The following is a 24,359-nucleotide window of genomic DNA, read 5'->3' as shown; positions in this document are numbered from 1 at the left end:
AAAACAGCAAACAGCAGCAGGATTAATCAATAACACCCAAAAAGGAGACAGTGCAGGAACAAGCTGTTATTACTGTACCCAGAGGCCACTTTCAAGCATTCGAGGATGAGACAAAAAAAAAGCTTTTAAGATCAATTATTCTTTGCAAAAGATCCCTTGTTTCCATGGGTCCAGGCAGGTGACACACAGGTTGTGGGGGGAACCAGGGCCACCATTCATCCTCTGAGTCCCACCAGGGTAAACACCATGCTTGGGACAGTACAAATGTCAGAGTCTGCACCAGGCAGAAGAAAAAAATACAAGGAAAACTGCTGATACTGCAGCCGAGGGGATTGAAAAGCTGAACTGACTTAGAGCAGGTCACTTTCCACAGTGCTTGGAACTGCCTTCAAATTATCCAGTCAAATGAGAGTTAGATAAGCAGAGTCCTTCTGGGCCTTCAGGGCAATTCAGACAAGAGGGTTATTCAGCAGCTGGGTGATGACTAAAACTTTCTGAGGCAGGTGGGGGATAAATCCCTTCTGTGACCCGAGGCTCAGCTGGTGCTGGAGGGCAGGCTGGGAGGGTGCCCAAGGGAACTGGGGTGGCTGAGCTGGAGCAAGGTCAGGGTCTGTGTCTGTGTCTGTCCTGCCCACTCCCCACATCCCTGAGCTCTTTGAGGAACCTTATTTCAAGATGGGATTTTTTTGCTCAGATTTGTATTTCTGTCAGGTTTCCTAAGTGGCCAGGAAATCCCCATATGCAATCACTGTGCATGACTGTAACTCTGCTCCTGACCAACAATTTTTACCTCACCAATGCAGGGCTCTCAGAAGTCCAAAGAAAGGTTTTTCAACACGTGATGTGAAAATGGTGGATGAGGAGAGCAAGGTGTTGGGATCAAAGGGTTTAAGCAAAGCATGGGATCCCAGTCTCTCTGTGCCCTCCATAACACCAGAAGTGAAGACAAATCCCTGTAGAAAAGCTGGAGGATGCCCACACCTCATATTGCAGAGATGGACAGGAGATGGAGAGCATTCCCATCTGGTGGGGAGCATTTCTCCCTGCCTGCAGCCAGGGCTGGGCCTGCTCTGAGACCCTGGCGAGCACTCAGAGGCTTTGTGCAGAGGAGGGACCTGGAGAGAGCCACATCTGCGGTCTGGCACAGAGCTGTCCTTGGAGATAGCCTGGCTGGAGATGGGGAGAGCTCAGAGACTGGAGCCTGGCTGCTGCCACTGCGTCACTGCAGAGCTGGGCAAGCTGCCTGCTCCCTGATGCTCCTCTCCTGACAGAAACAGGGATACAGCTCTGTCCCCACACTGGGCTCTGAAATCAACTGAAGGAGGCAGGGGCTGTTCATTAGCCATCCCAAACCTTCCCTGTGACCCTTGTGAAGGGAAAGGGCACAGTTTCTCCTGCAGCCAGCAGGGCCATGTACACTGGCTGCTGATGATTCAGAGTGTATCAGTAAGGTCAATGAAGGACACTGAAGTCATGGCTCCCCCTGCTCTTTCCTCTCCTTGTCAAAACAAAAACCTTCTCTTTCATGTGCTATCTGAGGAGAATGGAATAATTCAGGTTAGAAAGGTCTTCTGGGCATCTCCAGTCCAATCTCCTGCTCTAAGAAGAGTCATCTTCAAACTCTGGTCAGGATCTTACCCAGGTGACTTCTGGTTATTTCCAGGTGTGGAGATAGCTCAGTGTCCTGTGTACCTGTCCCCTCTCCAAGTGAAAAAGGTTTCCTTTGCCATGCAGAGCTCCACAACAGAAATGTTCAGACTGGAGGGAATGTGGATGTTCTGTGTGGATGCACCAGAAGGAACAAATGGCAGGGAAGGGCTACACAAGCAGCACATTCTGGTGGAACTGGGAAGAAGAAGCCAGTAAGATCCCAGCTCATCTCCATACACCATCTCAGGACACTCAGGATAGGACACAAAGGCCAGTGAGTAGATCCTGGTGACTTTTAGACATGGGACAGGATGGAGAGATTCAACTGCTGACATCCCCTGTCCTCCATGGCTTTGCAGAGAGCCCTGGACAGATGACTTGGCCTCAAGTGTTTTAGTGCCAGACTGATGGGTACACACAGCTGCTGTGGGCATGAAATGACAACAACTGGGCAATGTGGGCATAGAGTGACAACAACTTTTGTTTTGATTTGGGTTTAAAATTTAATCAACTCCCAACAAATACCTCCTGATATTGGTCAAATATCTGCATGAGCAGCAAGAAACAAGCTTCTGCACCTTTGGCAGCAAATCTTTAAGTATTTGCTGATGAGGACTAACTTTCTCCACTCCATTTCATGTGTCTCCTCTGCTCTCCTGATAAATTGGCTCCCACATCTCCATCTCTGCTGAGCAAAAACTGATTAGGAGCAGACAGAAGAGAAACAAACAATAGAAGGTTCCTGCCGGTTTGGAGATGAAAGGGTGCTTTTAAGAAAATAACTGAGGGGGGTTTTCTTCCTCCAAAGCAGGAGCCCAGATCAGCCTTTAATTATTTCCTCACCCCTATAGCCCCCTTGGGAAGTTATTGCCCCGGCTGGTTGAGCTCATTGTGGCCCAGAAGCAAGAGCAGGAGGCTGCAAGACAGGATGTCTGGGCTCCCCTCTGGTTCTGTTCCTGACCTGCTGTGAGAAACACAGCTCAGCCCTGCTGCTGATGGGCTGAGCCTGCCTGAGGGGTGGGTTTATGCAACATATGTCACTGGAGCTGTGGTTTTCACTGACTGACCACTATGGCACTCTAATGCTTCCTTGTCTTCTGGAAGTGTCAGGAAGATTAGTTGGTGTTTGCTCAGCACTGGACAGATGCAGGGGGAGGGGGAAGGATCCCTGCCAGCTCTTCCTTCTCACTGAGCAGATGCAATTCTCTCCCATGTTTTCAAGGCCTGCCAGGATTCCTGTGCTTGCCTTTGCCTCCTCCCCTCCTGTGGCCCTTGCAGACCAAGGTCCCAGAGAAAGCCTCTCCACCCAGCATGACAGGAGCCTTCCATGGGAAAAATCAAGGCTCTTTAAAAGCCCTTCTCTTTCACATCTGTTTTTTGTGTCACCATAGAATCGTAGAATAGTTTGGATTGGAGGAGACCTTCAAGAACATCTTGCTCTAAACTCCCTGCCATAAGCAGGGACACCTTCTACTAGACCAGGTTGCCCAGGGCCCCATCCAGCCTGGCCTTGAACACCTCCAGGGATGGGGCAGCCACAGCTTCTCTGGCAACCTGTGCCCTGGCCTCACCACCCTCACAGTGAAGAAAAATGCCCTCTGTCAGTTTAAAGCCATTCCACCTTGTCCTAGCACTGAGGGGCCTTGTCAAAACTCCCTCTCCAGCTCTCTTTTAGCCATTTTAGGTCCTGGCAGGGGCTCTAAGGTTTCACCAGAGCCCCAGTTTACCTTCTCCAGGCAGAACAACCCCAGCTCTAACAGCCTCCCTCCACAGCAGAGGTTCTCCATCCCTCAGAGCATCTTTTTGGCCCAAGCTTCACTCTGAGGAACATACACAAAGCTGCCTTGACCATCAGCTCCAGGGTATAAAAAGTTCCCCTGCCAGCTCTCCGTGCCTTCCTCAGCTCTCTGTGCTAATGCAAGCAGCACAATTCCCTTTGTCTGAGACACTGTTGAGAGGAACTGAAAGTGGTGACACAGCACCACAGGTGGCACACACCCCAGGGTGCAGAGCAGCCTGGCTGCCTTGCTCTGAGCACACTCTGCAATGCAGGTGCCTTTCTCCCAGGGGTGGCCAGCCAAGAGCACAACAGCTCAACAGCACAGAGCCAAGGCACGACCTGCCTCTGGCAGGGACATCCCATTTGTCTCATCCATGGTCCTGCCAGCTTGTCATTCCCCCTGCTGAGCACTGCCAGCATTCACTGAGCATCTCCTGATGCCTCCAGGTCTGGTCTGAGCTGGCAGAGTCTGCAGCAGGGCTGCTGTGTCCCACAGGTCCCTCCGGCTGTGTGGGCACAGGGCAGGGTGTGACAAAGGCACAGCTTGTTGGAAGCACAGATGTGTAGCCAAGCTGGTCAACCCCACAGACCCTTGGGGTATGTCAGGAGCTCTGGTTTTGTGGCCATGGCCCATTCTTGGCAGACCTCCCTTCCCACCAGGTCCTGATCTTCCCAGCTGCTGCCCTTTCATGTTTCCTTCGCTCCACCCTTTCTCCACCACAGAACTGAAGTGAGCACATGTGCTCTGCTCCACTCTGCAGAGAGCTGTGACCATTTCTCCAAGCCAACAGTGCCATGGGGACAAACACAATGCTTTTAATGAGCCCCATGGGGAATAACCATGGGGAGTGCAGAAAAACAGCAGCCAAGCAGCACCACAGCTCAGCACAACTGAACTACTGTTTGAGGAATGAAGAAATCCTATTTTCTGTGACCCTGCATTTGCCCTGCTCCACTCCCTCTTTGCTGCCTCCAGCTTAGACACTGCCATGATTCATCCCCAGGAACAAAAGCCAGGTTAGCTCTGAGTTACTTTTGATTCCTCAGTCAGCCTCGTGCCTGCAAAATTCCACATTGCCATCAGCTGAACCAGCTGCTGCTGAGTGCTGAGCCAGACTCTGAGGCTCCTCTGTGTTGCAGATCAGCAGGGCTGTGGGGAAGAGATCCCTTAGAGCAGAGAGGGGCAGGAATACAAAACCAGCAACATTGCTTCAGTCTGGCTGCAGTGGGGTAAAGGCAATGAGTAACTGGACTTGCTTCCAGCTAAAGGCTAACTTCAGTGAAGAGCATTTGACTTCATGCCAACCCCAGAGCCAGCAGATCTTGAAGGGGAAAAAAGCAACCCAACAACAAAAGTTCAAAGTGAAGCATCCCTGTACCTGGAGGGTTTCATGAGGGCTTGACTCACAGGATTTTTTTAAACTTTATCCTTAGCATAACCAAAAGGAGGACAGGAATCTCAGCAGTTGAGGATACCTTCATGTAGCCAGACAGTTCTGAAAGCTTTCTGACAAGGAGGATTCTCAGGTGACCCAGCCAGCTGGAGCCTCTGCTGAGGGGCATCAAGGAGAACTTATGCATCCATGTCCGCACCCTTCATCTTCTGCTCATGCTTCTGATTAAGCAGCCTCCTTAAAGCCCAGGTGTCCCTCACCAAGCACCTCTCTGGTGCTCTGCTCTGCATGTGCACATCCCACTGCCAAGGGAGCAGCTCAGGAAGGGGGGCAGCAAACACCAAACCAGACTCTGCAAGCTTTTTTTCCAGGGAAACAGGCGTGTTGCAGGCAGAGACATTGCTCATGTACAGGTGTCCCTCATTTCAGGCACCTCTTTCACTTGGCTGTTTGTGGTCAATGCAGACAAGGCATGAGGATCGTTCCCTCAAAGGCTCCCCAAACTGATGTGCACAGGAAACAGAGATTTTGTAAGCAATGCTGCAGAGCACCTCCTGGCCATGTAACAGACTCAGAAAGCTTCTCATGACTCTGGCTAAGAGGGACCAGTGACCAGCTGCTGGTTCAGAGTCACAGGGTTTAAGGCACATGGAATGAACAGTGCTCAGCAACCCCAGCACTCTTGCAAAACCCAGCACAGACCACTTCTGCCAAGCCCACAATTTCCTTTTGAGCAATCATTTTGCTGCCTTGATTTGGAGATTTCCAGCAATGGAGAACCTACTGTGCACCAGCTATCCCAGGTGGCTGGTCACAGTGGTCTGCAGCTTCTACCAGTTAAAGCCAGGAGGGCATCAGACTGGCTGAACACTTCTGGCCTCTGCTCCACATCACTGGATGTGGTTTGGTTTTTCCAGTGGGGCTGAACTGTTGTTCATCCCTTGGAAAGTCTTTGCATCCACCTCATCCAGGTCAGCTCCTTCTTTTCTGAATTGCTTTGGGCACAGCTGTGTCTCATCATCCACAGTGGCCAAGAACAGCTGTGCTCTGTTCCCTGCTCTGGTGCCCTTGATTCCCCCCAAGGCCATGTTACACAAGATCTTCCCAGATGTTCAAAAATCAAGGGCCACATCAGGACCAGGAAAGGCCAAATCAACATCTGCTGAACAAGTTTCTCTCAAAGAAATCACAGTGAAGGTGCAGGACAGACACACACACAGGACCTGTGGATGTTATTACCTGGGTGTACTTTCATTAAGACTCAACATCCTGTGCTCTCACAGTCTCCACTGACCCCTACCACACACATTTTTTGTGATCCTGGTAGTGCCAGCAGCTTGGGATCTCAGTTCCAGTCATCCCACCTTCTTGCAGGCCCATGGATAGAGGCATGTAATCTGTCCCCACATCACCTCATCCTTTCAGCCAGAGGCTGCTCTAAGCCTGGGGACAGCCACTTTCATGGCATTCGGGTCCAGTGTACAACTTGTTCCCCCCAGGGGCATCAGATCCCTGAATACACCCTGGGCAACTGAGGTGCCCCATGGTGTAGGGGGTGTGGAAAACCTGGATATGCCTTCAACAAATAGATTGTTGAATCCCTGTGAAAATCCACCACAGAGCACTGATAAACCCAAACCTTGTAGGAGACTTTTTTTGTGACCTCAGTGACCAACAAACTGCTGACCTCACCATACCCTCATTTCCATCTTGGACATCCCTGTGGCCACTCCATCTCTGCTCTGGTTATCTCCCCAGGGTGTTCTGAGTGAAGTCAAACCTCCTCCCCAGCATTCTGTGCTGTCAGAGAAGACACTTTGCCTTTCAGCTGCCAATTTCACAGGACTCTTTGATTTGCCAGCACCTGCCAGGTGGGACACGGCAGGATCCCCGAGCAGTGCAAGAGCCGCAGGGATGATCCGCGCAATGCCTGAGCTGCAACCGGATCTGGAGAGGCAACACTAGCCTGTGAGATCTGACAGGCTCATAACAAACCCAGCTGGCTGGCACACACACCAAGCCCAAAACACCCCAGGCCACCCCCCTCCCACCTTTCTGATACCATCACACCCCTCAGCAGTTAATTAAAAAAGGATTAAAGCAAGGCTGTAAGGACGTGGGCGATGCTGAGGTCAAGGGGTGCCTTGCAAACCTCCGCCAAGCCCCGCAGCTGGTGCTGGGACAGGGGGCTGCCTGCTGGTGACTCCAGCTTCTACAAGAATAAGGCAGGTCTAATCCAAAACCCAGGCAACCTATCCAGGCTGCTTGCCCATGCCAGTGCTGCTCTGTACAGAGAGCTGCAGGGCAAGGATTGGGATCGGGGATGTAGGAGCCTGCAGGGTAAGACAGCAAGCAGTCATGGCTTGTTTGCCAATGCTTCCATGCTGTCCTGCTGGCCTTTCCTGGGGCTTGTGTTAAGCTGTGTCTCCTTCCAGAGCTCACACCTTCATCCCACACGAGCCACCTGCACCCGTCCCAACCCCGGCAGTGAGGTTCATCTCGTGCAAGCAGCTCTGTCACAACAGTACAGGCTGTTCCTACCCGCTCCCTGTTTCCGAAAATATTAATGTTTCACCACGGCAGCGCTCAGAGGCTTTTTCCAGCCAGAGTGATGCCAGGTCCTTCCCACATCCAGCCTCATGGAGAGCTCTGGGAATATGTGTGTGGATGAGGCACAATGCCAGAGTCCCTCATGATCATGCCATGATCATGGATGGCTGGAAGTCACCTCTACACGGCAATTAACACTGGGGTTAAAGCCTCAGTACCAGTGAGTTACACCTTCAAGGGAGGACATTTTTTCACAATGAGGTGGAAAAAATCCTGACTGATTCTGAGGACACTCCTACCCTGTTCAAAGGTCTTTGGGACAAAACTCCATGACATACTTGGGAAGCTCCCACATGGAGAGAAACAGAGGGCAAAGCTCAGCAGGAAGGGTAGGGGCAAGTAGAGAGACTGTGGAAGATGCAATTTGCTGACACAGAAACAAGGCAACAGGTCCAGGTCTGAAACTCAGCCCTGAGTGACAGGACATGTTGTATGGTGGCAAGAGAAGAAATGTCTCAGGCTGGTGATGGACTGCACCAACATTCCTGTTGGGAACCCTCTCATGGAGAACTGACCTGCAGAACACAAGCTGGCTCCTCAGCAGCAGCTTCATGTCCCACTCAAGCCTATAACATGGGGCCAGTCCCTGCAGGGAAGACAGGCGAGTCCATGGCACATTAAGTGCTCCCCACTTCACCCAAACCACTCTCACATCCCCCAATGCATTTTGGTTCAGCCCCAAACCCATCTCTTTCAGAGTGGCTTGTCCTTAACAAGCCTGAAGAGCTCAATAAAGTTCCTCATGGTGTTTTTACCTCTTTCTTCTATGGAGTCATTGACTCTTCCTCCACTGCCTAAGGGATTCCTGCTCCCTAGAGCTGGCTGCTCCATGCAGGACCTGACCACTTTTTTATGTCCTAAGTGCTCTCAGTCATAGAATCACAAAAGAGTTTGGGTTGGAAGGGACCTTCAAGATCATCTCATTCCAACCTTCCACCAGACCAGGTTGCTCATGGCTCCATCCAGTCAGGCCTGGAACACTTCCAGGGATGGGGCATCCACAGCTTCTCTGGGCAACCTGTGTCAGTCCCAGTGACCTCAGTAATTGCTGCTGTCCCCTAACCAACCCATCCTGCTGTCACCCAGCTTTGGAAAGTTTCCTCCCTCGTTACCTTGCACTTGCCAGAGAATGGCTGATTCATCCACTCTCTGCCTCAGGCATCCCACGCAGCCGCTGATGATTGAGTTACTTAACAATTAAGCAGAGCTTTAAATCTTTGCAGCACTTAACATGTATTGACTAATTAATCCAAGCCTTATCTGAGGTAGGTTAGTTCAGTCTTGTGTGTAGCTTCCAAACATGCCCACGGCCGCCTCACTGGTCACAGGCAGAAGCAGCTCTGCAGAGGTGATGGGAGGTTCACCATCCCCACTGCCCACCCTTCAGAGAGGGACCCATATAGCACTGCCCTTCTATGCTGTGACTTCAGAGATCACTGGGCCCAGGGGACCATGTCCCCAGGCCAGGACTCTTGCCAAGTTTGCCCTCAAATGGCCTTTTCTCCTGCATCTTCTCTGGCCCTCCATGATTGCTTCATTCCCTGCTCTCCCACCCAGTGGGGCTCTGGGCACATTCAGCAGCTGAAGCCAACTTGCTCAGACAAGCAACAAGTTGCCCGAGGCTCTGCCAGACCTCAAGTGCAGGTGGGATAAACCTTCCCCTGGGGTCTGGCTGACAGCCACCCATGAGTTCTGCTGATACAGAACAAGCCTGGCCTTAGTATGGTGACAGGTGAGCACAGCACACTCCTCTGCTGCATCCTACTGAAGTGACACCCAGGAAAGCCAGGCTTCCCCCTCAGCCTGTTCACAGGGACTGTCTCAGCCACATCAAATCCCACTTTCCAGTCTGGATGGCAGCAGGGAATGAGGCCACGTGTGGGAGGCAGGGAGCCCATTCCCTGCATGGATGAGCTGCACAGGAACTTTGTGCAGATGAGTGGGATGGGGAGGTGCAGGGACACACCCAGGGTTATGCAGACAGTCCGTAGCAGAGGTCAGGGCCTCAGTGACTCCTAGCCCTGGGCTTTGGGAGAAGGAAAGGGAGAGGGTTTGCAATAGCTAAAGCCAGGGAGTTGGGGGTCTGATCTGGGTTCCCAGCCACGCTAGCCTTGGGGCCTGACCCTGAGGAAATCATCTCATTTTCCCCCAGTGCAGTCACTCTAGTTCCCAGACTAAAGGAAAATGCCACGTCCCTTGTGGCCCACAGATTCCCAGCCATTAATTAAGACCAAGGCAGACATCAGAACTCTTGCCATGCCATGAGCCTCTTGCACTGCAGCACAGGATCCCCCCAGCACAACAACAGAGACCCAAAGATACAAGATTCTCTTTGACATAACACTGACACCAAAATGTTTCAGCCCACCTGAGTCCTCCAAGCACCTCAGGCCCTTTTTCTGCCTCCCTGTCACCCCAGAGTTTCAGTGATATCCCCAGCCTGACAGGCAGATGATGAGCCTTGAGAGACGCTTGATGTGAAGGACATGGCAGAAGAAAGGGATTTTGTCAACCCGGGGAGTCACAGAACAGCCAGGTGGAAAAGAGCTTAATCCAATGTCACTCAGAAAAGCCAGGACCAGTGGAGTCCAGATCTGCACAGCTCATGTGGAGTCTGTAACAGCAAGGTGCTGGTTTGAGTCAAAAGGCATCAGCCTGCAGGTTATAAAGGCATCTCTGCTTCTTGTGAGTGTGCCCTTTACATGGCCTCACCTCATGTGGCTAAGGATGGGTTCCTGTCTACCCCATGGATATCACCACCATTTGCTTGCTTTTTAATACATCTAACAACACCAAATGCAGAGGAGAAACTCCTCTGCCTATGAAATTCACCTCAGAAAATCCTGAGTAGTAAAGAAGAGCAACTTGTGGACCAACACTTTTCCTCTAGGTCCTAAACCATCACATTTTTTTTTCCTTGCCTGAATATGTGCTGATCTCATTCATCCTGGGAAAAGCACGGGGTGTTCTCATCCTGGCTATACCTGGCAAGCTGCACACACTGTGACAGAGGGAGCGAACTTCTGAGCAGGCTCTGCAGTGGCTGCTGCCCGGCTCCTTGTGGCTCTTTTCCTGGAGCGAGAGGCCGGCTTCTTCACCTGGCATTCCTGGGAGAGATGAAGGGTAAGTCAGCAAATCAGCTTCATGCACTGCAGACATCCTCTGCTTTCAGCCATAGCAGAATCAGCTCAGGTCGGGATTTGCTGGTAGCTGGGCAGAAAAACATCAACAGGGCTTTTTATCCCCCCCTCTCCACCTCCTTTGGAAGGAGAAGGCAAGAAAATGTTTTTAACATGCTGCGTGGAGGCAGGTTGAGGGAACCGTGGTCCCCGGCATAGCTCAGCAAACACTGCCGGGGAAATCAACAGGGAACGTTCCTGATGCTATTTTAGACACCGGCAGAAAACGCCGGATAGCAACACCGAATTCGACGGGGCTGCACACACCGCGGAGCAGCGGCAGCGCACGGAACGCAGGGACCCGCTCCTGCCCATGAGCGGGTTCTCAGCCGATTTGTTGATGAGTTTGCTAACCACGACGTTGCTTTGACATGTCAGCTGGCGAGCCGGCGTCTGCATGCTTGGGTGTCATGCAGGCAGCTCCGTCTGAGCCCTGCGGAGAGCAGCTTAGATCGGCTGGCCGGGGTTAAAAATGAGCCGCAGTTAAGCTGTTGGAAGGGATCCGCGCTGCCGCCAACGTGAGTGCTCCGCGCCTGCCAGCGCAGGTGGAAGTTGCATGCCTGGCTCCAAGGGGGGATGCGGCTCTCGCCGGGTGATTGCCGGCTCCATCGGGAGCGTCCTGGCTTGCTTGCCTGGCAGAGGATGGAAAGAGGGCATCATGCGGGACTGCTGCAGCCAGCGGTGCTGCTGAAGGCAGCGTGTGAGATTAAAGGTGGTATCTGAGCATAAAGATACCGCAACAACCTCTGATTTAGGGATAATGAGTATAGCAGGGTTGGCTGCTGCAGGAAATGTCCCCTTCGTAAGTCGGGCTGTTTGGAGCAAAAAGAGCAATTATGCGGATTCTGCTGCAGCTCGTTGTGGACGGGTTAATTTGGGAAGAGGATGCTTGCTGGCAGATAAAGGAGCAGCCTGGCAGAGGTGTTAAAATGCAGAATTACCAGACCAGGCTGGTGTTTTGAAATGGTACAATAATCCCAAGTCAGAGGAACATTGTTTGGTGTGATTTGTCTTCTGAGATAGTCAGGAGCAGGGAGACCTTAACTTAAAAGGGTACCCTTAATAAAATTTTTTACAAAAATTTAAAAAAAATCTCTTCAAAGACAGACCCTGTTTTGCAAAGCCCCGACACCACAATGACAGGCACTGCTCATACCAGCTGTCCTGCCTGCCATGAGAATGCCAGGGCTTCCCAGAAACGCTGCTTGTGAAAGATCCATTGAAGGGAAGTTTTTAATGCCCTGGTTTTGCGTGTGGGTGCAAACACGTGTCTGTGTTTGGGGAGAAGAGACATGAGCTGCTTATTGCACCCCAAACCTGGCTGTGCAGCCAAGGAATTACTGTAGCTGTGATGATGAGTGTTAAGCAGGGCTGTGCTTTTAAAAGGACAGCCTGGCTGGGTTTAACATGGTGATCCCTCCTGGAGAATTCAGTGCTCATGGTCTTGGGGATCTCATAGATAAAACTGTGCCTGTTCCTCAAAAGCTGGTGTCAAATGCCCAGTGCTCCCACAGGACCTCCTGCATGCACACAAAGTCTGAGTTGATTTGCAGCCCCAGCTGGGGTGGCATAGTGAAAATGCCATGGAGGGTGACTTGGCAGGGTTGATTTGGACAGAATGGGGATTGGAAAGGTGGGCAAATAGCAGTGGATCTTCTGGAGAGAAGGTGACCAGGGATCAAAAGGGAGAGATGGCACTGCTGTGTGCTGGGACAGCTCTGGGATGTGAAGGGGACAAAGGTTTGTGATGGCAGGGAGTGCTCCCTGTGCTGACCCACCACTGTCTGTATTTGTCAGCAATGCACAAAGCCACAAATGAGAGACATTGTGTGTTTGCAATAAAAGGAGAATTTGCTCCTTCCTCATTTCTCTATTAAACTTTACATTGCAAACTCTGCCTCAGCTCTCCTTCCAGAGGGAAAAGAGCAGTTGCTGTGGAGGCTTATTTTTTCAAAAGCAGCAGCATAAGGAACGTAAAGCACAATCTTCCTCTGACATAACCTTACTCTGGTCTCATTCCCAGTGGCTGCTTTGGGACTGACCAGAACCAAACCGTTCAGCAGTGCACGAGCACCTCTGCAAAAGCAGCAGCCTGCCTTGGAGGGCTACTTCATTTTCTTTCATTAAATTTATTGTTTGTATTATTTTGTTTAATGCTGTTGAGGAAAAAGGGCCCTCTCTACCGAGCAAACCTATTAAAACATACCTATTAAACCTCACTCCATGAAATCACAGGGCCTGGCTGGTGCTGGTGGAAGTCCTGCTGATGGTTCTAGTCTTGAAGGTTACAGGAACCAAGCAGAGACCAATGTTGCTGTTGTCAAAGGCTGGGGGTCTGCTGGTAGAAGAGCAAGAATGGTGTGTGAGGGAGGGCTTACAGCTCTCTGGCTGGCAGGAGACCTTCCAGATGACTTTTTCCTTCAGCCTTCACCTAAGATAGATGAAAAATGAAGATGGAGTGAAAACTGTCCCTTCATGGAATGTTAACAGCTTGTAAGCAGAGGTTGGGAGGAGGCTCCAGTTAGCACCTGGGCATTCCTGTAATTTAGTTCTTTCAGCAACTAATGCTGGTTCATGATCTGTGTTTTCAGAAACCTCTTTATCCAGCTCTGAAGTGAGGTCACTGCTTTACTGGCAGGGATCAGAATCCTGGTTATCACTTGCTATTGACACGGGCATAGCATTTTATCCTTCCCACCATGAAAGAAAGGATGAAGCCCCACCAGCAAACTGATCCAGACTGCCCTGTTCTCCTGGGCTGACTTTCTCTGCCATGGAGCCCTGTGACAGTGCAAGCTGCTCTGAGAACATAGACCCAGATCCAAAACTGAGTGAGGGCAAGAGCCTCCAACACCCCAGAGCAAGGGGAATTGTATCACATGCACAGCAAACACTTTGCCAGCTGCTGCACCATATACTGAAGCAACCACACAGCCTGCAGCCCTGATACAAAACCACTGACCTGAACACCAGCCAGATCATTTTTCTTATGAGAATGCACCATTCTTGAGCAATTTTTCCAGCACATCCCACGCAAACAGGTTTTCTCTGAACACTGCATGGCAGCATTTACCATCTCATGCCAGCTCTTGTTTTTCCCTAATCACAGGGGTTGGGAGGGCTCTCACGTATCACTGGTGTGTCTGTGCTGGTGGGCACAGAGTTTGAGGGGTATCCTCATGGAAAATCCAGCACTAAGCCATTTCATGTCACCACTTCTGCTGAAGACAGAATTATAGGATGGTTTGGCTTGGAAGACTGTCTGTTTCCAACCTTAATTTAGAGAAGGTCACACCTTTCTGCAGAAATCTGAGACCCTGGACCTTGCACATGCATACTAGTTTAATAACACACTCTTCATCTTCTTATCACTGCAACAGCCTTTCCAGGAAGGGCACGTTGACTCTTCCCAGCTGGCATGCAGGGGGTTGCAGAAGCAGTGTTGATCCTTCAACACTGACACTAACTCCTGTTGTGTGGAATATTATGCTAAATTAGCTGAATTCTTGGTGGTAGAAAGGAAATGTGGAGGGAAATGGATAGTGTCTGTAAAATCTGATTTCTGGCCCAGTGAATTTTGTGCCCACCTGACCTGGAGTTTAAGCTACTGTGGAAGCAGGCAGATTTTAAAGCTCTTTTTTGGCCCGATTTATCAACTTCCATTGCACAACAGCACCTCAGGGCAGCTGGGGTGTATCACCAGATACATTAACTGGGCTTCTTAGTGGTGAGTGACAGCCATGTGCCATTTGTTCATAACTAAGAGAAGGACATGGCCAAAATCCCTCTCTTCCCACATGGCAGAGATGGAGGGATGTTTCCACAGGAGCAGCTCTGCTCCTTGGCAGACACTACTTTTTGCTCCAAGCTTGCAATCTCCTCATGTCCCTCATTTCTGTATGCAGGAGGGAGGAGGAAGCAAAAGCAGCCATACCTCTCCCACTTACCTGGTACCCCATACACTGATCTGATGGGAAGAGCAGGGCAAAAAAAGGTATTTATCCAAGATTATCTAATTAACATTTCCTATGTTGTCTCATTTGGTAAGAGACTGATATGCTATTTCTCCCTTGATCACCCTGAAAAGTCCATTAATTTTAACCTGCTGAAAAAGGATTGGGGGATATAAAATTTAAACCTCAAACAAACAAAAAAAAAAAAGAGCATTGAGCACAAAGAAAGAAATTGAGTATTTCTATTTATTTATGATGCAATGCACTAAATAATGTTCAGAAGTGGCAAATGCCCAGGGAGAACCATTTCATCATACAATTTTACAAGGGAGAAAAGAAGCAAACCCAATAGTCATGGATTCAGTTGATAGAGTATTGAGCCCTGTCCCTGTGCAGAGCTGGAGTCAGTCTGATCAACCTCTCATGTCTCCTGAGGTCTGACTTGTCCTGTCAGACCTATCTGAGGGTGTTTGAAGTAATTCTTACCTAATTGTCAGGCACAGAAGCAATTTCTGTCTCGGATCATGACTGTGCCATTAGCTGGGAACTCCTGGGGTAGATTCTGTGTTCACAAACTTCAAGCAAGTACCTTTTGGGAGAGGGAGAGAATGAGCTGGGTGGTAAGCCAGGTTCTTCTTCCCATTGTCAGAGGATTCAGCGTGCTTTGGAAGAGAGGCAAGAGACTTTAGGGAAACAATTCTCATATATACAAGTCTACAGAGAAAGCAATGATCAGCACACAAAGGAAAAAACAGCTTAACTTTAGCAACCTACAAAAGTCACAGCAGTGGTGTTGCACAGGGGGGCTTGGCATGATATGTGAAAAAGTTAAGTAGCCCCAAGAGTGAAAAGACATGGACAACTGCCAATATATTATGCAGTTCTCATCTGAGCATCCCAATTCCCCGAGTGAGCTGTGTCAGGCTGCAGAGCAGCCTGTGATCGGGAAGTCTGGCAGTGATGACAGAGATGCTCCTGGCATCCATTTTGACCAGCCTGTTGTGCAGCTGGGTCTGCAGAGCCTCTCTGGGTACCAGAGAGAACAGAGGCCTCTCCTGCAACTGGGCAAGAGCTCTGGCTCTCCACACATTGGACAGGATCCACTTCAGCCTCCGGCACAGAGCCCTGGAAGCAACGGAGCCGGGGCCACGTTGCCTCTTTGTACAGAGTCTGGGCAGACACATCCAGGTCACTCACTCCAGACAGCATTCATGACCTGTGTCTTTGCTGTTTTCCAGTCACCCAGAGGGGAGCTCAGAGCCTTGGCAGCAGCCTTGTCACAGTCCCCAGAGTCCCTGGGCTGTCCTGCCTGCTGAAGCATGGCTGGAGCGTGTGGCAGCTCAGGAACTTGGGAAGAGGCCACCACGTCCGCCTTGGATGTGATGTGCCTCACCCCACGGTGCCTTTTGGGTTCATTTAGGCACTCAGCTCATTCTTCAGTGGCTGAAGGGAGATCCAAGAACAGAATTTAGCTGTGGCTTACCCTCCCCTTCTCCTCCTCAAGCCTCTAGAAAGAATAAATGCTAAAGAGAATAAAGGTCATCCACGGCCAGGGCAAGTCCATGCTAATCCCTCTCTGGAGTCTTGGCCGAGTCCAGCATTCAAGCCCTGGGAAGTATTAGGAAATGGATAATAGAACAGGAAATGCCAGATTTTGGTAGCTGTGAAAAGGAGAGACACACATAACCCATGCCATAAAGGGGAGGGTTTCCCTCTGCTCTCAGGCTATGGATGCTAGAACTGAATGGCCACGGTGTCCCAACGGGGTGAAAAAAAAGACTGTGACACCCTTCTTGTGGGGCTTACAGGGAGGGGCCACACTGAGAAAAAGCCAATGGCTTGTGGATAACTTTCACACTCGGTGCCCACCCCTCCTGTGCTTTCTCCCATGGAATTTTCAGTAGGCACCCTTGTATGCATTTGAGAGGAAAAGAAAACCTGACAGCCCACTGCTCTAGCAGACCTTCCCTTTTATTTCAAAGCCCAGCTCAAAAAGGACTTTTCTCTGCCATCCTGCAGAAAGAACTGAAAGTGCACGATCAGCTGAAAAAGATGAACTTGCTGCAAGCAAACCCGACACCTTCTGCAACATCCAAGGGAACAAAAGCTTCATTCACTTTGTTTGTACACAACCGATCAATTGAAACCAATCGATGAAGCGCTGGGGGTTGGTGTGTTCCTGCCTCCACAGCAGCAACAGCAGCAGAGCTGCCTCCCATGCTAATGCACACACAAGCACAGATCCTCCAGTGACATCTGATCCTCCAGGATATCTAAACAATTAGACACCCATCTAAAGCCCAGCCTGGATAAAACAGAGTTTTTGATATCCCTTTCCTCCCAAACATTTTTCCTAAATGTTCTCAAAACGCAGTGGGCAACGTCATGGTTTATGTGCCATGCAGCAACTGCTCCTGATGCCACTTCACACCTCTCCTTCAAAGCCCATTAATTTAGGCTACAGTTAAACCTTGCAGAATTTTTCAAGCCCAGTTTCTCCAGCCCTGCAGGTAAATCTCTTGCATATCTCTTCCTTTGTCTGTTACTAAAGCACTTCTAATGAGCCTTGATTACACTTCACTCTTACCCATTCACGATATCCCCACAGAGATTTTTCTTCTAACCTTTCTCTTTTGTCCTTTTGTTTCTCAGGCTGTGTCCCTTCACTGGTTCATCCCTTCTCATAACACTAAACTCAGGTCTTAGCTCTCAATGGCCTGTGACTTCTCTGTCCATAGCCCTTCCCACCAACAACTAGCCCACAATGAGGCCAAGCTCCTTTCTATCACGTCTTTGGAAGTGGTCCTCAAAAAACATCCACAACTCAGTCTCTGGTAGAAACCCATCTTTGTTCCCAGTATCTGCATACTGGTCATGTTGCCACACAACACATTGGCAAATATCACTTTCCTTCTCCATGTTCCCATTTGTCTGAACCACCCATTTTCCTATGTCTTAATCTTGGAATGGCAAGTGTGATTTGTTGCACAGCTCAGCCCAGCTGCAGCTTCTTGTCCTATGGCAACAGGAACCAGGAATAATAACAGCAAGGTGGTGACTCATTAAAACCAATAACCTCAATAATTAGACTTACTTAACTTTTCCAATTGTATAAACAGCTGAGAAAAAAATTAGAATCTTATGCTTTTCCAATATTTTTCCTTCTCCCAGTTTCTCAGACAGAAATTTTCGATATTGGGCACTTGCCACAGTCAAATTTCTTCTCTCTCTCCACAACAGTAAATTCATGGAGTGAAGTGAAATGTTTGCTTTGTCCATATGCTGTGAGTGCTGAAGACTCTCCAGCATCTCTCTGCTCTGAGCAAGGAGACCAGCTGCACTCCTGCCTTGGTGCCAACATTGTTCCAGCTGCTGTTGCTATAGGAAAAAAACCAAAGGCAGAACTGTCCAAGTTTCGAGTTCCTGAAAAAAATCTGTTTAAGTCAGCAGGGATAGAATCTGGATGCAAATTTCTCTCCAGATCTGATGCTCAGTGGGTGCCATCTACCACTTCATTCAGCTGCTGCTGGTTGAAGCTGTGTCCTGGTTCAGCTTCTTCTCTGCTCCCCCTGTGACCTGCCCCTCTCTAAATAACACTTCCCTGCCCACTGCCTTGTCAGAGGCAGTGAAAGACATTTGGACCAAGGAAAAAGCTGCCCGTGGGATTAACACAAGTAGGACAGAACTCAGCACTGGAGGGAGAGGTAGCCTGGGGGCAAAACGCTGGGACAAGCTAGCTGGTGAGGTGAGGAGCAATCAGGCTGGCAGGGGGGTGAGAGAGGAGGCAAGGTACCAGGGAGGAAGACCTGGGAGGATTGAGATGAAAAGGGGATGAAGAGACCAAACTGCTAAGAGAGGTGAGCACCACTCCTGAGCAGAGCCTCACACTCCACTCCTCTTTCTCAGTCCTTGTCCCTGCACTTTGGGCACACCAGGACCTTGTGTTTAATTTTGTCCTTCTTTAATTGCAAAGGATCTCAGTCCCCTGTAGCTGGTGTGGCTGCAGAACCAGCACTGCCCTGGAAATGGCTGCTCTGACCCCAGCAGGGCAACTTTGAGGGAAACTCAATATGGATCACCTGACTGCCAAACCTGCCCTACAGACCTCACCCCCCTCCCAAAAGAAGCACACTAGTGAGTACAATAATGTGATGTTAAAAATGGAAAGTGCTTATGGAGAGAGATCAGCTGCTTTGTGAGGCAGCTGTATGTTCTGGAGGTCCTTTTGATGTAAATGTGTGAAATTACACATTTACTGCAGGATTCAAATGTAGCCATGGCAACATGATTATCAAACAGTTGCATATGGAAGTGTAAATCCATACAGGTTTCTGGCTGGTGAGATTAAACTGCCCAGAGACAGAGCTCAATGTATTCCAAGCCTAGGCCCTCCGTGCCCAAAAGGATTCTGTGCCTGGGAAAAAATCCATTTCTGTGCATCCGAATTGGCTCCAATCAAGTGCACCAACCACCAAATAGATGGAGAAGAGCACTAAACAGGCCAGGACCCTCAGCAGAGAGGCAGCACCAGGTACCTCCCTGCACACTGCTGCACAGGGTGACCCTGTCCTGAAGGCTGGTTTGAACAAACTCCTCTGCTCAGCCTTGCAAGGGGCAGGAACAGGTCAGCCAGGAGCTGTGTCTGCAGAGCAGGTTTCAGTTACACCTCCAGCATCATCAGGCTGTATTCAGAGAGTCCCTGGGCATGAAAACAGGCTGGGCAGCCAATGGCACCCCCTCACCCACGGAATCCTCATGTGACAGTGATCTGGTGACATGGTGACATCTGAAGAGGGGACAGCAAAGCTGGCATGTGCACTGGCTCCAAGTAGGAAAGGGCTGTGCCCTTATAGCCTCAAAACCGTGACCTTGATGGCCATTCCTTGGAAACAGGGCCCATCCATTAATTTTCCACAGCTGTCAGTTCCAGGCTGCAGTGTCACAGCCAAGGAAAGTCAGGCAGTCTCCTCCCCTGGATACACAGCAGGCTCTGACACCTCATATAACAGTGTCTGCACAGAGACTGGGCTCAGCTCAGGGTCTTGGTGTGTCTGGAGTGATAAGTATCATCAGGTGGACTGTGAAAAAATAGGGGGAAAAGGAGAGAAAAAAAGGAAAAAGAAAAAGAAAAAGAAAAAGAAAAAGAAAAAGAAAAAGAAAAAGAAAAAGAAAAAGAAAAAGAAAAAGAAAAAGAAAAAGAAAAAGAAAAAGAAAAAGAAAAAAGAAAAAAGAGGAACATGCACCCCAGTACAGAAACAGACTGGTGGGAAGGAAATAGAAGTTTTAAATAGACAGTAAAAGATTGGCAAAATTTGGCTGTAAATGAAAACAGAGTAGTGGAAGGGCAGAACTTTGTCCTTGTTCCGCTTTTTTTTTCTCCCAGAGCCTTGATGCAGCTTTTTCACTGAGAAACACAAAAGTAGGGCACAGTCCTGCAGCAGGCACCTGGGTGTATCTACAGTCCTGAGGTTTGGGGATCTGCAGCAGGAGCCCTGGCATCCCTCTGGAAGCAGTGGAAAAGCAGGCTATCTCCACAAACACGTGGTGAGCAGCTTAGTGGGACACCTAAAGCACCTGATGGCAAAGCCCTCAAGCCATCATATAGGAATTCACAGGATGGCTTCTCAGTAGGATGTTCCTATAGTTAATTAACCTCTGGTCCTGCTTTCCAGCAGGAACATCTCTTGTTTCCATCTCCAGCAAATGGCTCTAATAGATTTAACAGCCTGCTTTCACCTGTCACCTTCTTCTGCTGGAGGTATTTCTGGGCAAAATCCCTTCTCACCTTCCCTACTGCAGTGTAAACATCCTGGAGCTCCACCACACTCCTGTTTCCAAACCTGTGAAGTCCCAGATGGTCCATCAACCATCCTCCTCAGTTTCTTTCTCTGCATCATGAGACTTTGTAGCAGAACCTCTTTACCTTTTCTCAGGAACTTTTTAAATAGTGCTGTTTCACAGAGGATTTTTGGGTTGGAAAAAATATAGGCTTTTGGCACTAAAGATAGACCTTTCTCAGTCAACATGAGGCTTTTGATTTTAAAAATGACAAACCTAGTTTCTTAATTTAAAAAAACATTATTTTTCCCAAGCCTATTTAGAAAATAAAGAAAAACTATTGCTGTGCTAATTGCTACTACCAAATTATTTTCACATCATCTCCTGCCCGTGGCCACACAAATACAGGTCATAAAAAGGACTTGGCATTCCAGGCTGCAGCAGATCAAGTATCAGATTTCTGGTTAACCATAAATTGTCACTAAAAAATAAAGGCACCCCAGCCCTGCCATTAATGCTGCCTGAGTCCCATGATGGGAGTGCTGCTGTGCTGTGCTGTCATGGCATCTTCTCCCGAAATTTGACCTCTGCTTCTTGAGAACATGAACCAAACCTCCCTAAGAGGGGAGGCAAAGCTGTTGCCTACATCTCCTCACTCCCCTCACTGCAGTCCTTTCATCTCTGTGCTATATTAGCATTCTGGAGAGCACTAATGGGTCTGAAGTGGCTTAAAGGCATTTTCTTTATTGCTGGATTAGTGCTGGAAGGGTATGAGACTGGCGGCGCTCAGCTTGGGCACGTCGAGAGCTTTCTGCTCCAAGCAGGCACGAGCGCTCAGAGCCCCGGCCCGTCTCACACAGCCCAGCTCACTGCTTTTATGAATGGAGTTAAAAACAACACATGCCATGAAGCTGTTGCTTAGAAGCTTTTTTTTTTTTTTTCCCTGGTGTCCTGACTGCTCCGGCCAATACAAGCCCAAGTGCTCCAGAGCAGCACACAGCCCTGAAAGCAAGGAAGCAGGCAGGAAAAGCAAAGCACAGGTTCCCTATCTGTTCCCTGCCTGCCTTTAGTTGAGCAATTACACAGCTCCAGATCTGTGATTATTCCTGGCAAGGTTAGTTCATCTCATGGGAGACTTTTGGAACAACACGGTGCTTTTGTAGGGAGTGTCAACCACCAGGCGAACGTGCCTTCCAGATCAGATATTTTTTTTTTTAAATATGTAAGTAATTGTTTCTTTACAGATTGGTCTTTGCCTTTTAATGACTCACATTTCTACCTTGTCAGCTTTCAGCACGGGGCCTGCCCTCCCTCCCAGTGCTAAAATCCTCCCAGATCTCACCCACAGTGCCAGGTCACACCAGGTGAAATCCTGAAGGATCCATTTTGTGGCACCCTGTGCAGATGTTCTGCTCACAGGGGCTGCTTTTTTGGGGGCCTGCAGGAACTACAGGCACAGCAGTCAGAAGGCATAAAACCAAGGTACAAACCTGCCTCTAAAACACTGGAATAGTGGTTTGTCTGTTGTTTATTTTTTGGACAAACCCAGATGCATTTTCCCAGCAATGGTGACAGATTCTCATCCCCAGCACTGCTGCTGTGTCAGGAGTCTCATTCCCACTCACACATGCTCTTCAAAATAAAGAGAGAGAATGCTTAAACACCCTTAAAACTCTAATTCATTAGCTTTAAGCCAAGTGCAATATAACTGCATCTTTTTAAGAGGGTTTTTTTTTCTCCTGAAGCTTTTTCCCTTTTACAGCTCTCTGAAAATGTATTCAATGTGCAGGGAGCAATTATGGAAAATTTCAGGCTGGATGGTTAAAGTATGGCCAACTTGTAAAGTAATTGGAAACGTAGAAAGGAAAAAGTTTGGCAACACGGGATAAAAGGTGCTGTGTAAATGGAGGATTCTTTTCTTATTGCAAACTCTCCTCTCTGATATGTTAATTGTGTTTGGCCTGATCCCTTGACAGTCCATTAATTTTTTGTCCAATTGCAGGCTGCTGAGGGCAGATAAATTTCAGGCTATTATGGGAACACCCTAGAAGTTTGTATAGAAAGGAAACTCTCTGTTTCCTGTATCATCCTTCTGGGGATCTTGAAAGAGTTCACAAAAGCCACTTAAGCAAACTTTCTTTGCTGGATAACGGAAGGAAAGGAAGCTGTGAACAAGCAAACAACACTCAATTCCATGAGACAAGAGATACTCATAGGTCATTCGAGAGAAAGTAAAGTCTGTGAATGAAATGCGCGCGCACACACGCAGAAGATATTTTGTACTCTGAAAATAATGGGTATTTCTGCTCCCCTGCACTATTTCTGATTGATAACAAGGTAAATCCTGCAAACCACCAGTGAGACAGGTGGTGGAACATCCATCCCTGCCAGGCATGAAATGTGTGGAGAGTTTTTGTGGTTCCAATAACGCATCTCAGGATGAGTTGGAGATGGTCCTGGATCAGCTGAACAGCTTCTCTTTCATTCGTTCTTCCTGTTATTAACAATGCAGCTGCCAGAGCTCTGCTACAACCAGCTCTGTGTTTTGTGTCACCCACAGATAAAAAGCAAAGGTCTGAAGAGCTGTAAGTTTTCCTAGGGCTGGTTTCAAGTGTAAAATTCAGGTGGAGCTCAGGGAGCTGGGACAAAACTCAGCATCAGGTGGGCAAATGCCTTCAAGCCCTGGAAATACGAGGAGATTCCAATTTACAGTCTTGTCTCTGTCTCTGAATTTTACACCAATATTCTGAGGATGTGAAGTTGGTCCAACAGTGCATCCCCTTTTCTGAGAAGTTTTAAACATCTTGGCTTCAGCTGCATTTCAGAGTGAGATCAAAACCACAGACAGGATGAAATGCTGCAAGTTTGTTAAAATGAGCTCTTAGAGGAAGAGATTTCTAGCTCATCTGAAATATGGGGGGTTTGGTACTTGATGTGAATAAATCCATGTGGTAGAGAGACCTTGTATTTGTTCAAACCACAGGAAAGCAGGTTCAAGTTTGCATTCAACAACAAGGCATGGTTCTTTTAGAAGAAATGGTTTGGGAGAATAGCTGGTTAGTGGGAAACTACCTGGGCACTGAAAAAAATTAAAGGCATTTAGGAAAATATCAATTGTGAAAACATTTCTTTTCTATCAGATTCTGCAGCATATGCCTATGGTCTGACCTAAACCACTTAACAAGGGGGGGAAAAAGAGCAAGGAAAATATATGAAACGTTTGCCGGCTGGAAAAAAGAAAAATGTTTTGTTCAAATTTGGGACAATCCACTCAAGCCAGTTTTTGTTTAATTGAGAATGGGGAAGGCCTTTTCTGGCAGAAATATAGCTGATTAGTTGTGATGAAAAATCTAAACTCCTCAAAAACATTTTTCCTGGTCTCTTCTCAAAGTTATCCACAGGAACAGTGCTTTCCTGGGGAACTTGTTAAACCTCCCAAATAACCTCACTGCTAGGCACTTTCTCTCAGTTTTACAAATTCTTTGTCTTCATCTGTAACTTCTTGAGTCTGCTCTCCATGTTGTAAACGATCTCCATTCAAATCATCTTTGCCATTCTGTGCTCTGGCCCAGGTGAGGGCTAACACATCCCTGTAGAGAGCATCTCTCTCCACAGTGTAAATGCATCAGCAGCCCAAAGAAATGGGCTGGAACACATTCAAGGAGAAAGGTTCTTTATTCCTATTCTGACAGTAATACAAAACTTTTGGTCCTACCAAAGCAGCCTTGAGTCTTTGAGGTGCTTAAGTCAGGAGCTTAGTTGCCAGGCTCCTGATATAAGTAAGGAAAGAAGCTGCTGAACCAATAGGATTGTCTAAGGAAGAAGAGCAGCAGGAAAGCACAACTCCATTATAATCTTCCTGGTCTCTGCTGTTGGCACAGTGTTCAGGCACACAGGCCACCTCCAGGCTCCCCTCCAGCAGGTTGTGTTGTAGCCCTCAGAAGGTCTGGGAAGTGGTTGAGAAGAAATATGAAATTGCTTGAGGAGAAACTGAAAAATGAAGCTGTTTTTATAG

General features: G+C 48.7%; 1 protein-coding gene across 2 annotated transcripts in view; it reads left to right on the top strand.

The window, feature by feature from the left end:
• Positions 1-10,183: 10,183 nt before the first annotated feature.
• SLC45A4 (solute carrier family 45 member 4) overlaps positions 10,184-24,359 on the top strand; it is an 81,539-nt gene continuing 67,363 nt past the window's right edge. Inside the window, exon 1 of one of the 2 annotated variants that reach the window (XM_033058651.2) lies at positions 10,184-10,557. The gene's annotated coding sequence lies outside the window, so the exon portion shown is untranslated. Of the gene's footprint in view, positions 10,558-10,587; positions 11,132-24,359 lie in introns of those variants that run through there. The other variant, XM_033058642.2, reaches the window with a different exon arrangement.

This window comes from Catharus ustulatus, chromosome 1 (genome assembly GCF_009819885.2).
Source record: "Catharus ustulatus isolate bCatUst1 chromosome 1, bCatUst1.pri.v2, whole genome shotgun sequence".
Taxonomy (NCBI): Eukaryota; Metazoa; Chordata; class Aves; order Passeriformes; family Turdidae; genus Catharus; species Catharus ustulatus.
The sequence above is the reverse complement of the archived record's forward strand: the minus strand, read 5'-3'. Positions and strand labels throughout refer to the sequence as shown.